Here is a 14,258-nt window from a genome sequence, read left to right on the forward strand (position 1 = left end):
TCATTTTATCAGCTTAAAAATACTGGAGACAGGGCCACCAAACAGCACCGCCTGATGGCTTATTTCTAGGATTTATCAGTTCCCTTTCTTAAAAAAAATCTTAGGAATTATAATACACAGGAAAAACTGCTAACATATGGGCCAGGCATTGTAGTAAGTACCTGACATACATATTATAATTTCATTTCTAAGGATAAATACACTAAGGATAAATACAATTACTATCCCTATTTTATAGATCGGAAAGTAAGGCCAAAGAAGTAACTTGGTTAAGGTCACAAAACTAGGAAGAGACAGAACAAGGCTTTATATTCAGGTCGTATGGATTCCAGGGACTCAGCTCTTAGCTGCTCTGTTGTGTTAGGCTAAATGGCCTCTCAGGAGAGACGGTGCTTGTTGAGGTGTGAGAGAATCCTTGACTTTCTCCAGCACCCTTCATCAAACGTTCTAAGAACAAAATGGAAGGATGCTCTCATCTTCCAGTGAGCATAGGGCTTCAGAGAGTCTTCAACAACTAGATGCAGAAGAATTTCAGAGGTCTCTTCTAACCTTCTCCAGCTATAGGTGAGGACATAAAGAACCAGAGGGTAAGTGACATGTGCAGGACACACAGCTACTAAGTAGTCCCTTGACTACAAGTCCAGGAAGCCACCTGCCAAATCAGTGTTCCAAAGTGGGAGACATTTTGTCCACAGTTGTATGACAGATTGTAGGGACACAGAGGAAAGCTTTAAATCATGTGGATTCTCTTAAGTAATAAAAATATCCCTTGAGTTCTCTTTTAGTCCATATTGAGGAGCATCTTGGTTTTCAGTGCGACTACATCTGCAATAGCTCTTTAACATTTGTCAAACTCCCTTTTTACAGAGAGAGAAAGGCCCTCTGGTAGGAAACAAAGAATCAGCAAGAATGATGCCACATTGTTTTAATTTGTTTTTTATACGTTACTCTATAATTATGCTAGGTGATACAAGTTTTCCATGTACACATTAAAGTTTCCATTTAAAGATAGGGTATTTAGGTTAAAGAAAAGTTGAATCGATTTAAGGAAAAACATTAAATGAACACTGATTGCTTGCTATGATACCAAGTAACCTCGAAAATTTCAATGAAAATAAAGCAAACGTGTCACTTCGTAATCACTCCTTGAGCAAATGACAATAGCTACAACTTTTCTAAGCATTAGGATTCTAGTCATGGTGTGTTCACGTGATGAGAGATCTATCACTAACTTGAAGTTCGGCTCTACACTGATTTCCTGAGTTTATAACCCCGCCCTCACCACTCAGGGGCCCTCAGGGAGAAGATCCTGCCACCTTTGGAGGAGTCTAACAGGCACAACTACAACAGTGGGCAGGAACCGCCCCCAGGGTCCCAGGACAGACAGATGCACTGGGTGAGCTGTGCACAGCAACGGAAGAAGCTGTGCCGCCCCCTGGTGGGCATCTTGGAAAGTTGTGCGGCCAGTATTCTGTTTTCTCGTGTGTGTGTGTGTGTGTGTGTGTGTGTGTGTGTGTGTGTGTGTACACGTACAAGGCAAGCCTGACAATTGTTAGGAAGTCCTCTCTTGTGTGTTATCCATAAGCATACATATAAACATAGATCTGAACAGTCTTTGAATTTCGCTTCAGGATAATAAAGGGGTTTTATATCTGCTAAGACTGAGACCCACTGTCCTAGAAAAGTAAAATGTGCTCTTTATTTTGGGGGCTCATAGCCAGGGCTGATGAGCCCCTGTGGCAGATTTCGTCATATGAAGTGTTACTTACTGCCTTTTGTGACCAACCTCTCTCCAGTCATCTTCTTCTGTCCAAATCCTGCCTTCCATCAGGCCCAGACCTCCCTCACTCCAGCTCACAGCTCTTACCCTCCTCTGTAATCAGCACATTTCTCTATTAATCAACCCCACCTCTGGGGCCTCTTAATCCAGGATCACTGTTAAACACTCTTACCTTTTTCAGAGTACTTGGATTTGAACTAGCTCCATCACAATGGACTTTGCTGCACAAGTTACCTAACCAATCAGAGCCTGGCTTTCCAGCTATTGAAAACACCCCCTTGGTGTTGCTCTGAGATCCCACTGGATGATTCATATGAACACCTAGCATTGGAGTAGATGCCGGATGATGTCTGGTGATGGTGGGAATAACCAACAGTATCCCTTCCACCAACCCCTCCTCCCCAGTTTTATTTCAAAAGGTCTCAGTAAGTATTGACTGATAAAAAGAGAGTCAGGATTTTCAGATAAAACTTACCAGAATCACCAAGCTGAGACGGTCCTGAAGACAAAATCTGCACTTGCCACTGAACTCAGCTAAAAGATTTCCAATTTAGAGAAAGCAGCAATGAATGAATAAGAAGGAAGGGGGCACCCTCTAGTGGCATAATTACATTATCTCAGGAGGAATCGTGGATTCCAGAAATGGTAAAGCAAAGGATTTAGCATAATTTTCAAGGAGAAGGACAAAGTCAAGTGTTAAATTGAGGCAGGAGGAAGTGATGCCTAAAAGATACAAGTGGGAACTTACTGTCTCCTCAGTAGACCATTGTGCATGACTTTGTTATTTGACTTTACCCTGCAGAAAGTGGCTCACTCAAAGTCAGGTCATTATTCAAGGGCAGGGCTGGAAATTAAAACCAAAGGTGCCAACCATAAATCTGGAAATCTCTCCCCTGCTGGGCGGCAAACCCCTCCAGAGGGGGAGCTGTGACACGCATTTTACATCTTTCACAGGACTTAGCACAGTCATGCATGTCGTAGATACTTGATCAGTTATATAATGAAACAGTAATCACTTATAAAATGATCATTCTGTGCCCAACACTATGCATAGTACTATTAAAACATTATTCTATTTGCTGTTCATAATAACTGTATGAGGTAGTCTGCTTTCCAGGTAAGGAAACCAACTCTCAGAGAGGTTAAGTAACTTGCCGAAGAACACAAGGCCTGGTTTTTGCCTGAGTTCACACCAAGCACCCTAACTCCAGAGCCTGGTCTCTTACCCACTAAGCCACCAGTTTTCAAACTGTTTGGTCTCAGGACTCCTTTATGCTTAAAAACTGTCAAGGGCCAAGGGCACTCTGGTGAATCAGTTAAGCATCTGACTCTTGATTTCAGCTCAGGTCATGATCTCAGGGTCATGAGATCAAGCCTGTGTCCAGCTCTGTGCTGGATGTGGAGCCTGCATAAGATTCTCTCTCTGCCCCTCCCCACTAGCTCTTACTCTTTAAAAAAAGAAAAGTTATTAAGGACCACAAAGAGCTTTTGTTTATAAGGATTATGTCTATCGGTACTCACAGTATTACAAATTCTTAATTTTTAATTTAAATTCAATTTAGTTAACATATAGTATATTATTGGTGTCAGGGGTAGAATTTAATCAGTTGCATATAACAACCAGAGCTTATTACATCAAGTGCCCCCTTAATGTCCGTCACCCAGTTACCCCACCCCCCACCCATCTCCCCTCCAGCAACTCTCAGGTTGTTTCATAGAGTTAAGAGTCTCTTATGGTTTGCTTCCCTCTCTCTTTTTATCTTATTTTTCCTTCCCTTCCCCTGTGTTCATCTGTTTTGTTTCTTAAATTCCACATGAGTGAAATCACATCTCTTTCTCTGACTTATTTCACTCAACATAATACCCTCTAGTTCCATCCACATTGTTGCAAATGGCAAGATTTCATTCTTTTGATGGCTGAGTAATATTCCATGGTATGTTTGTGTGTATATATACCACATCTTTTTATCCATTCATCTGTCGACGGACACCTGGACCCTTTCCATGTTTTGGCTTTTGCGGACATTGCAGAAATTAAAATGGAAATTTCAAAAATATTTACTCATTAATTTGAACACTGCAATAACCCTCTTAATGTTATATTTTTATGAAAAATAACTAGTTTCCCAGATTTAAAAACACTTAGAAGACGGACACTGTTTTACATTTTTTATGGATTTCTTTAGTATCTGACTTTTAAAAGATATCTAGAGTCTCTATCTGGTTCTGCATTCAGTCTTCTGGAACATCTTCATGTAGCTTCTGCAAAACTTCCCTCCACTTGTGACAGAACAAGAATGCAAAGGGCAAATAACATCTTAGTATTATTACTGAAATAGTCTTGACTTCATGTACTGCTGAAATGGCCCTGGGGATCCCTGGGACCTCCAGACTCTCTTGGAGAACCAGCACTATCAATAGGGCAAACAAAGGGTTCTGTCTTCCTAAGAGTCACTTCTTCAGGGAGATCATTCTACCTGAAACATTCCTACTGACTTCCTGAATGCTTTTTCTTCCTTTCTCCTTTTTTTCTCCATTCTTGTTCTTTCCTTGGCAACTGCATGTCTTCTAAGTCAACTTTTTCTTCCACTATGCCCTGGATGTAGTGTGTAGGGGAATGGCAAACCTCAAGGCAAAATCCTACAAGCACTAAAGGGGGCTCTGTTTTAATCTCAGATGCCTCAATATAAAGACCAAAAGTATGAACTTAATTCCTATTATTCCATTTCTAGGGAAAAGATCTTCTGAAATGTCCTCGCTCAATTTCATCCAGACTAAGAAACTTCACATTAAGCAGTGTCACTCCCATTTAGGTTTCACTAAGATAAATAGGGGCTCTTAATAGCAGTATACTAAGACAGTCATCCATCATACCCAGAGGGAACCGTGGCTCCCAGCTGCCAACCTTCCCCTGGCCTCCCATCAGCATCAGTGAAGAGGGTGCCCCATTCCACCACCACCAGGCATCCTCACTACTGCTTCCAGACCACCCTCCCTTTCTCTGCCCTAAATCCCCAGCTCCAGAACCTCATGTCATCAGACTACACCATCCATCGCCCTGTCTTGTTGCAAAGACCTGGGTCACTCCCTTCCCTCCGTGGAAATTTTGGCACATAGCTCAGTGCCAGTCTAACACCACTCCCTCATTCTGTTTGTTCTTCCCAAGACACTGCTCTCAAAATTACTGGACAATTTGCCTATAAGCTTGTCCTCCATCTGCCTGTCACTCCTTCCTGTGGTCATCTGCTAGACTTTGTCACTACCAATAACCTCAAACTCGCCATAATCTGACCTTCAAGCACTAAAGTCTCCATCTTCCCAGATCAATACGACCCTTTTCCCAATAATGTTTTGATTCCCCAAAGACCACACTTAAAATCCAAACTCATTTTTATGGCCTTCAATGTCCTACAAGCTTAGGAACCTGCCTACTTCACTGGTATTGTCTCTTAATCCCCTATTACTCACTGTGCTCCACTCCCACTGACCCTTCTGCAATTCCTCAAACAGACCAAGTCCATTCCTACCTCAGGGCCTTTGCACTAGTTCTCTCCTATACCCAGGTAATCCTATCCCTGGATATTCTCTGCCCTCCTTTCTCATCTCCTTCAAATCTTTGTCCAAAAGTACCTTCTCAATGAGGACCTCCATAACCTATTTAAAATCTCAACCCACCCACCCTTCTACTCACCCACAGGACATTCCTCCCTCCCTACTTTATCTTTTACATGGCACCTATCACACTTTCTAGCATATGGTATAGCCTACTGTTATTTTGTAGATAGTTGATTTCTGGCTAAGGGCAGAGATTTTTTTATCTGTTTTGTTCAGTGCTATATCCTTAGTGCCTAGGACAGTGCTCAGCACATAGAGACTGCAGAATATTTTCTGTATGAATGAAGGAAATTGGACTGTGCAGATTTGAAATAAAATCAAGAACATAGGGGATCCCTGGGTGGCTCAGCAGTTTAGCGCCTGCCTTCAGCCCAGGGCATGGTCTTGGAGTCCCGGGATCAAGTCCTGCATCGGGCTCCCTGCATGGAGCCTGCTTCTCCCTCTGCCTGTGTCTCTGCCCCCCCCCCTCTCTGTGTGTCATGAATAAACAAGTAAAATATTTTTAAAAAGAGCTTAAGTCATCTTATAAAATTTTAAAAAACAATGTATCTGCCCTCCCTGTCTCTTTTTATTCAACTGTCCTTTCAGCATCTCTCTACACCACCCTCAGCCCTCTGCCTCTACCTACAATGTAGGATAGAAAGACGATTTGTTTTACTGCTCTGGTCATGTGCCTAGTTTTCAGCCTAAGAATGCAGAACACAGTATTCAACTACCTTTTGATCTTTCTAGGAAGAAGATTCTTTTTTTTTTTTTTTTAAGAAGATTCTTAAGTATGTGCTCTCCCCTGACACCTCCCAGTTAGTCTCCAAGAGTGCCCTTGATAGGCTGTGTCCCCTCCAGGGTCAGTGCAAGTGTACAGGAAGCTAAAGCCAGCTGTGGCCTGGGCCCTGAACAGCATCCCAATGGTAGGCAGCTCCCACCACTGCAGTGGCCCTGGAAGATGGAGGGGAAGTATGGAGCGTGCCATCACCATGGAAACCCCCTCCCACTCTTCAAGCACCACAGGAAGGCAGGGCCTGCAGTCTGTTCCACTGTGTGCTCAGAGAAGTGGCTCATCAATCCGGCCTCTTCTTACAGAAAAAGAGGCCTCTTCATAAGGAGTGTAGTCACAGATCCTCCTGGGAGCCTGTGCATACAGGGATACAGGCAACTGCTCTGCTGTCATGCTTCCTGCTGTAATTCAATCCCCAGTCTATCCCAGGCAAGGCCGTGGACCCAAAGATTGCAAACATAAAGCACCCCTCAGTAGGCACTCACTCTAACTGGAGCAGAGGAATGGAAGATGTGCCACTGATCACTCCTGTTGCTTGAACACGTGCAGCTAAGGTCTCCAAAAGTCACCAAGTATGGCGTGTCCTAAAGTTAGCTCTGCACTTGCTGAGAGATGCACAACCAGCCATCAGGAGAGGAAAGAGGTTTAAGAAAGGAGGTGGTCAGCTTTTGGCGTCTGCAGAGAAAAGCCACATCCACCGGGGGAGAAAGGGGTTCCTCCCCGTCCTGTGAATGGCTCCAAATGAACCACACCTGAGGACTGGGACCTGCAAGAAAGTGAGAGTGGCATTCTGTCTTCTGGATGTGTGCCTGTCGAGCTGCAGAAATTGGTGCTGCCCATAGAGCCAAGCACAGTGAGACAGGGCTTTTAGGGGAGCATTCGGGAAGCCTAAGAATGTGTTTTTCAGCCTTCTTACCAAACAATGGAGAAAAAGGGAGGATCATTGGCATGTGGGGACCTGAACTTAAATACTGGTGCATGCTCCTGGTTCAGGGATTTCTCACCTGCTGGAATAGGCCAGGACTACAGGGCCTGAAGAACCTCAGATGTGGTGTGCCCAGGAAACCTTCACCCCATCCTCTGTGGCCCTCAGAGGGTATGGAAAGGACCCCACAGTTATTAAGGGAAGGAGCCCTGGACAAAGCAATAGGAGGTCCCAACATGGAAAAGGCGTGGTTGGCACTCTCAGAGCAGTAGGAATCCCCAGCCATATGGAAACACGCAGTCACACACACGTCTCCACAGAGTGGAGGCCACCAGCATGGCACAGAGCCCAACATCCAGACCTGAGCCAGGACACTGCCCATAACTAACGTGTGGCCTGTCACATGAGCACAATCTTTTCTCTTTCCAGCTGTCCTCCCTGGCATTGAGCTGCAGGAATGCCGCAGGAGCCCAACAACTGCAGGGAAGAGGGGAGGTGTGTTCACCACACGTTTCAGTCCCAGCTCTAGCCTATATAGGGGGGAGGAGAAGAGCTTGCATTGAGTTTGAGATTGAAGTTCTAAAATGAACAAAACTGAACCTTACGTTCCAAGTCAAAAATTGATTTGAACCCAAAGGAACCAGAAAGCTATGGAATCTAATAAGATGCTGTTGAGCAACCCCTACCACCCACCAGGAAGGAGAAACCAATGAAATCAGGTAGCAGTTAGAAAAGAAAACCAGTTTCCATTTCCACCCTGTTGTCCTGGACCTTCTCCACACACAGGCAGGCAGTGTGAGGAGAAGGCAAACAAGACATCAGCTGCCTGGCAGGGGAGGTGGGAAGCTGCCTCCTTGGGCCTGTGCTCTTCCCCCTCCCCCTCTTTTTGGGGGGACCTGGGGTAAAGGCAAGCTCCCTGGCCTTGACTCTGCATGATGCTTACAGTGGGCATGGTGCAGTCACTGGGCCTCTAGAACCTGGGTCCCCAGGATTAATGACATATCCCTTCATTTCAGTAAATGCCTGAGCACCAACTGTGCTCCCAGCACAGGAATACAAGAGCAAGCAGGGCAGACCTGAGCCAGCTCCCAGTATAGCACATGAGACAGCCAGACAAATGGGCAGGCACAGCTTAACATGATAAGTGCTAGGAGAAGTTTAAGTGTCTGGAGCAGAGAAAATGGGAGGGAACCTCAACTCAATCATAGGGTATCAGGAAAGGCTTCCAGTCAGAGAAGTAACTCAGTGGAGAGCAAAAGGATGGATAGGTGTGACCCAGCAAATCAGAAGAGCTTTCCAGGAGAGGAATCATACCTCATCTCCCTGGGAGCCACCGTGCAGCCTTGGGAATCACGTGGGCCTTCTCCCTAGAGCAGTGGGGCATCACTTAAAAATGAAATGAGGAATAGCTGCTTAATGGGGACAGGTAGGGCAGGGCAGAGGGAGAGAATCTTAAGCTGGCTCCATGCTCAGCACTGAGCCCAACACCCATCTCATGACACTGAGATCACTACCTCAGCCAAAATCAAGAGCCAGACACTTAACTGACTGAGCCACCCAGGTGCCCCTAAACTTCCAATTAAAAGATGAGTAAGTTCTGGGATGTAATATATAACATGTGATTATAGTTAACAACATTGCATTATATAAGTTGCTAAGAATAGACTTTAAATGTTCTCACTACCAAAAAAATGGTAATTAAAAAAAATGGTAATTATATGATATAATGAAAGTGTTAGCTAAATATATACCTGTATCAAATCAGCACCCTATACAATGTTGTATGTCAATTACATCTCAAAGCTGGGAACAACAACAAAAAACCCTGGCTGTTGGGGCTAGACAGACACGAATTTGATTCTAGACTCCCAACAACCTACCAGCTGTGTCACTTAAATTTGGGGAGCCTCAGTTTCCTCATCTATAAGATAGGGATTCATTTGACTGTTGTAAAGATAAATGGAAAAATATATATAAAAAAAAAAAGATAAATGGAAAAATATATGTTTTTCTTTAAAAAAAAAAAAAAAAGTACTACCTCAGCAGTAGGGAAAATTAGCCCTCATGTTGTCTAACAAACTTAAAAACAAGACTCAAATGAATCAAATTGTTTCCAAGCAACTTAACTACATCCCAGAACAAAATTTAAGAATGTTTATAGAAATATAAAAATACTCAGCACAAAAAAAAGGTAAAATTCATGTCAGGAATCCAATAAAAATTCCTGGGCATTGTAAGCTGTAGGAATTTACAACCTGTAATGAAGGTAGTGAAAAGCCAAAACAATTGAAACCGACCCAGAACTGACAACAGATGTTAGAATTAGCAGGCAAGGACATTTAAACCGAGATAACGGTATTCCATATGTTCAAAAAGTTAGGCAAAAACATGGAGTATTAAAAAAAAAAAAGAAAAGAAATAAAAACACAAACAAAAAAACAAAACCAAGCTTCTAGAGTTGCGAACTACATCTGAAATTAAATGGAAATTATACCACAGCATTTGCCGAAGGGGGAACCTCACCTTGACTGTGCCAGAAGGGCTTTGGGGAAATCCTATGAAAGCAGGTATAAGCAGCTGTTAGAACATCCCACTGGAAAAATGGTGGCCAGAACATGGAGTATTAAAAAAAAAAAAAAGAAAATAAATAAAAACACAAACAAAAAAACAAAACCAAGCTTCTAGAGTTGCGAACTACATCTGAAATTAAATGGAAATTATACCACAGCATTTGCCGAAGGGGGAACCTCACCTTGACTGTGCCAGAAGGGCTTTGGGGAAATCCTATGAAAGCAGGTATAAGCAGCTGTTAGAACATCCCACTGGAAAAATGGTGGCCAGAAAAGGAGTAACAGCAGTGGAAAGAATCCAGCCTTTCTGAAATATTTAAGTGGCAGGACTGGGTGACTACACAGGTGAGGCACTGAAGAGAACCAGGTGACACAGATGAAGGGAAGCAAAAGCAAGCCATCCCTCAGCTTCAGAGCACCCACTGCCACCTCAGGTACAATCAGCAACAGGCAGAGGAATCACAGCAAATGATATTCAGGAGGCAACAGGACGGGTGCCTCCTGCAGGGGCCACACCAGGGGCAGGAAAGGTGAGGGGGAATGTTGAGGGTGGGCATGCGGATGGAGCCTGGAATAGGGAACAGCCAAGCACTGGTTGGGGCCCAGATCACACAAGGCCTCACAGGCCCTGGAGATGAGTTCACATGTTACCCAAGCACAATAAGAATCTACTAGAAGGCTTCAAGCGGGGGGACAATTACAGTTGCATTGAAAATGTCACTCTGGGGGCACCTGGGTAGCTCAGACCATGATCTCAGCATCCTGGGATCAAGCCCCATGTCAGGCTCTCTGCTCAGTGAGGACTTGGCTTCTCCATCTGCCCTTGCCCTGCTTGTGTGCACGTGCTTGCTCTGTCTCAAAATCTTTAAATAAAATGTCACTCTGAGGACACCTTGGTGGCTCAGGCAGTTAAGCATCCAACTCTTGGTTTTGGCTCAGGTTATGATCTTAGGGTTGTGGGACAGAGCCCCAGTTGGGCTCCAGTTGAGATTCTCTCTCTCCCTCTCCACCACATGTGTTCTTTAATAAATCTTTAAAAAAATAAAATGTCACTCTGGCAATGGTAGAAAACAGGTTGGAAGAGCAGAAGCAGAACATCAGTTAGAGGGCTTTGGTCATCACAAGAAATTATGGTGGGAAGAAGTGAACAAGCCAGGAAAAGAAGCAGAATCACCAGGCTTGCGAGAGGGATGGATGTGGATAGAGATGGATGTGGACAAGGATAGACCCAGGTTTGTGACAGAGTAAACATCTGCAAAAGTAGAGAAAGCTAGCAAGGGGCAGATTGGAGAGGAGAAAAACTAGACAGATTAGAGACTCCAATCTAGACAGATTAGAGATCTAGTAAGCAACCATAGAGTTCAGGGGAGAGACCTGGATTAGAGATACCAATGTAGCACAGAGGTGGGATTTCAAACCACAGGAATACATAAGGAAGTGTGTGAAGAGAGACCAAGACTGAGCCCTTATAATCGGAGATGTGGAGCCAAAGAAGGATTTTTAGGTACGTAAGGGAGACTAGAGAGACTGGAGGTCTTCTCCAAAACACACATGCATAGGAGAGTAGGAGGGGAAGATAACCAAAGAGGGGATGTGACCCAGAGCACATGTGGAGGAATGACAGGTAGAACACTGCTGTTGCAAGATGCAGGCAGCTTGTAAAATAAATGTCAGCAAGAAGAGGACATTCCTGACTGTTGGCTTCCATATCCTCTACTAGGGAGAGGTTCAGCACCTAGAGGCAGGGGTAGTAGCAGAATGATACAAGTTTAAAGAGTGGAGAGGTATGAAAACAGGGACCTCAACACAGGAGAATATTAGTGTAAAACTGCCTGGCAATGTTGCATGCCCAGGTCAACACACATAGTTGGTTGATCCTGAATCAGTTAATGCCAACTGACCCCACTGGATGCTTGGCCCAGGAATGGTCTTCAGCTTTCTTAAGGCACCAATACTAAAGCACCATATCCTACCCCAGCCTCTTTTCGATCTGTTTCAGAATCAGCTCCTTGAGCCCCAACCCAACCCAAAGTGGGTGTTCAGGCATCCCAGAAATTTAGCAACTCAAGGGAAGGCTCAAACCTGGTGTCCCCAACCCCATGATGAAGCCTGTGGACAAGAACACAGGGATTCATTTGACTGTTATAAAGACAAATGGAATATATGCTTTTCTTTTTTTTAAAGGATTACCTCAATCTTTCCAGCCTCAGAGAGGAGCATTTTCTTTCTTTAAATAGTTTAATCCTATTTAATATTAATATATATATATTTATTTTTTGTAAGTTTAAACTATGCTAGTCTCCCATATGCACGCACAAGATAACTCTAGTAAGGCATTAATGGATGACTTTATGGATAGTTTTATACTCACAAATAAATCTAACCATAATAGTCACTAAAAGGCTTACTACCAGTCAAGCCCATTTTGAATGTTTGTACATTAGCTCACGTACTCCTGACAAGCTTTCAAGATAAATTCTATCATTGGTCTCATGAATGAAAGAACGGAAGTTCGGGGAGGTTAAAGAACATGCCCAAGGTCATAGAATAAGTTGCTGAGTCACCATCTCACTTTTTTACTTGTCACTATGCGTTTCTGTCTCATATGTGTTTAAATAAAAGTGATCCTAAATGCTGTTCTATAACCCACTTTTGAAACTGAAAAAGTTCCATGGTTAACTTTCCATGTCCACATATATAGATCTTTTGTAATGAATACGTTTCATTCCAATGTACCTCTGCATCATATCTTCCCATTATAAACTATGCAGCCACAAACATCCTTGTAAACATAACCGGGGCCGCTCATGTGAGGAGTGTTCCCATGCATTGTTGACTCTTTCCAGTACCATCTCTGCACCATCTGCTGCCAAGTCCAACTCCTGGATCCCTCCTGAAGCCCTACTTCCCTCCATGGTCACCTCTTCAAGGTCACTTCATCATCATCATCTACAGCAGATTCCAAATTGGTCTCCCTGCCTCCAGAGTGAGGTTCTGAAACACAAACCTGACCTGTCATTTCCCTCCTTAAAACCTTTCCCTGGTACCTAACAGCCCTAGGACAGACACTAAACCCCCTGCCATAGTTTACAAAGCTATGCTGCTGCTACCTAACTCTCCAGACTCCTTTATTACCAACCACACTCCTTGCCCAAACCTGAAGTAGAAAAGAAAAAAAAAAAAAAGGCGGGGCGGGGGAGGGGGAGGACAGGAGGAAGGAAGAAGTTTTCATTCAATGAGCTGCGCCTCTTGCCTCCTGGCATTTGCATAAGCCATTCCCTCGGCTGAGAACACTTCTATCAAGTGTCCATCCATACATTCCTCAGGAAGCCACCCCTGCCCTTCCCTAAACTGGACTGGAAGGTACTCCCCAGCCACTGGTTCTTCCTGCCCTGGGATTCCTTATCCTGTATCCTGAGGGCGTTTCCCACCCATCTCGCCTACTGACAGCAGGCCCTGGAGCAGGGACAGTGTGTTACTTAACCTTGGCAGCTATGGTCCCTAGCACAGGGGGGCCTGAGTAAATGATGGGTGAAACTAATGGAAAGGACAAAGTCAACTTAGGAATTCCCATGGTTGTACTGACCCTTTTGTGACTTGGTACTGTTGTTGAGAATTGGTCTGAGAGAATATTAATGTATTTTAAAAGCTTTGTGTTCCTATTAGAAGGTTAATCAAATTTGAAGCCTGAAAAATGCCAGTGGAGGATTAACCCTATGGGTTAACCCTACATAGATCAGGGCACCCTTAAGGTCCAGTGTAGTCCAACTCTCCACCTTGAAAACAATAAACTTTAATCTTAAGAGCGTTATTGATGGGACAGACTGGAAATGCAAACAGGACTTCCCATAAGCTTTTCAAGCAATGAGGCCAAACCCATTACACTTCGTAAAATGTATACAAATAGCAATCTCCACAAAATAAAAATTATATTAATGGGGAAGCATCTGTTTAAAAGTTCTCAAAGGCTCAACCAACATTAAGCACTTTGTATTTTTAAGATTTTACTAATTTGAGAGAGAGCGCATGTGCATGCATGCATGTGCACAAGGGAAGAGGAGCAGAGGGGGAGGGAGAGGGACAAGCAGACTCCGTGCTGAGCGTGGAGCCCAACATGGGGCTAGATCCCAGGACCCGGAGATCATGACCTGAGCCAAAACCAAGAGTCAGACAGACTGAGGTACCCAAGGACAGTTAACTAGCTGGTAAAGGACTAACTAGTGGCCGTGTTCTCAGTCCTTTGTTCCCTCCACAAGAGATCCCTTTCCAAAGCTTCTAAATTATAGAGTATGAAAACCACTTAATGATACTTTGCTTTTCACACAGGCCTGCTATACCTGAGGATGCTCAATTTAATACTCTTCCTTAGAACCAAGTGTCCTATTAATAGTCTGATTTTATTAAGCTTTTAAAAGTCTTTCTACTGGGGCACCTGGGTGGCTTAGTTGGTAAGCGTTTGCCTTTAGCTCAGGTCATGATTTTAGGATCCTGGGATCCTGGATTCCAGCCCCACATTGGGCTCCCTGCTCAGCAGGGAGTCTGTTTCTCCCTCTCACTCTGCCTCACTCCCCAACCCCCTGCTTGCGTTCTCCC

The 14,258-nt window shown here is 44.0% G+C and overlaps 1 long non-coding RNA gene across 1 annotated transcript; it reads right to left on the bottom strand.

Annotated features, from left to right (window-relative positions):
• Positions 1 to 284: 284 nt before the first annotated feature.
• LOC112651659 (uncharacterized) lies at positions 285 to 2,814 on the bottom strand. Its single transcript, XR_003130950.3, has 2 exons — positions 1,770 to 2,814; positions 285 to 558 (listed from the first exon to the last, which is right to left on the bottom strand). It is a non-coding gene; the product is annotated as an uncharacterized LOC112651659 (long non-coding RNA).
• Positions 2,815 to 14,258: the final 11,444 nt, after the last annotated feature.

The sequence above is a fragment of the Canis lupus genome, chromosome 4 (assembly GCF_003254725.2).
Source record: "Canis lupus dingo isolate Sandy chromosome 4, ASM325472v2, whole genome shotgun sequence".
Lineage (NCBI taxonomy): Eukaryota > Metazoa > Chordata > Mammalia > Carnivora > Canidae > Canis > Canis lupus.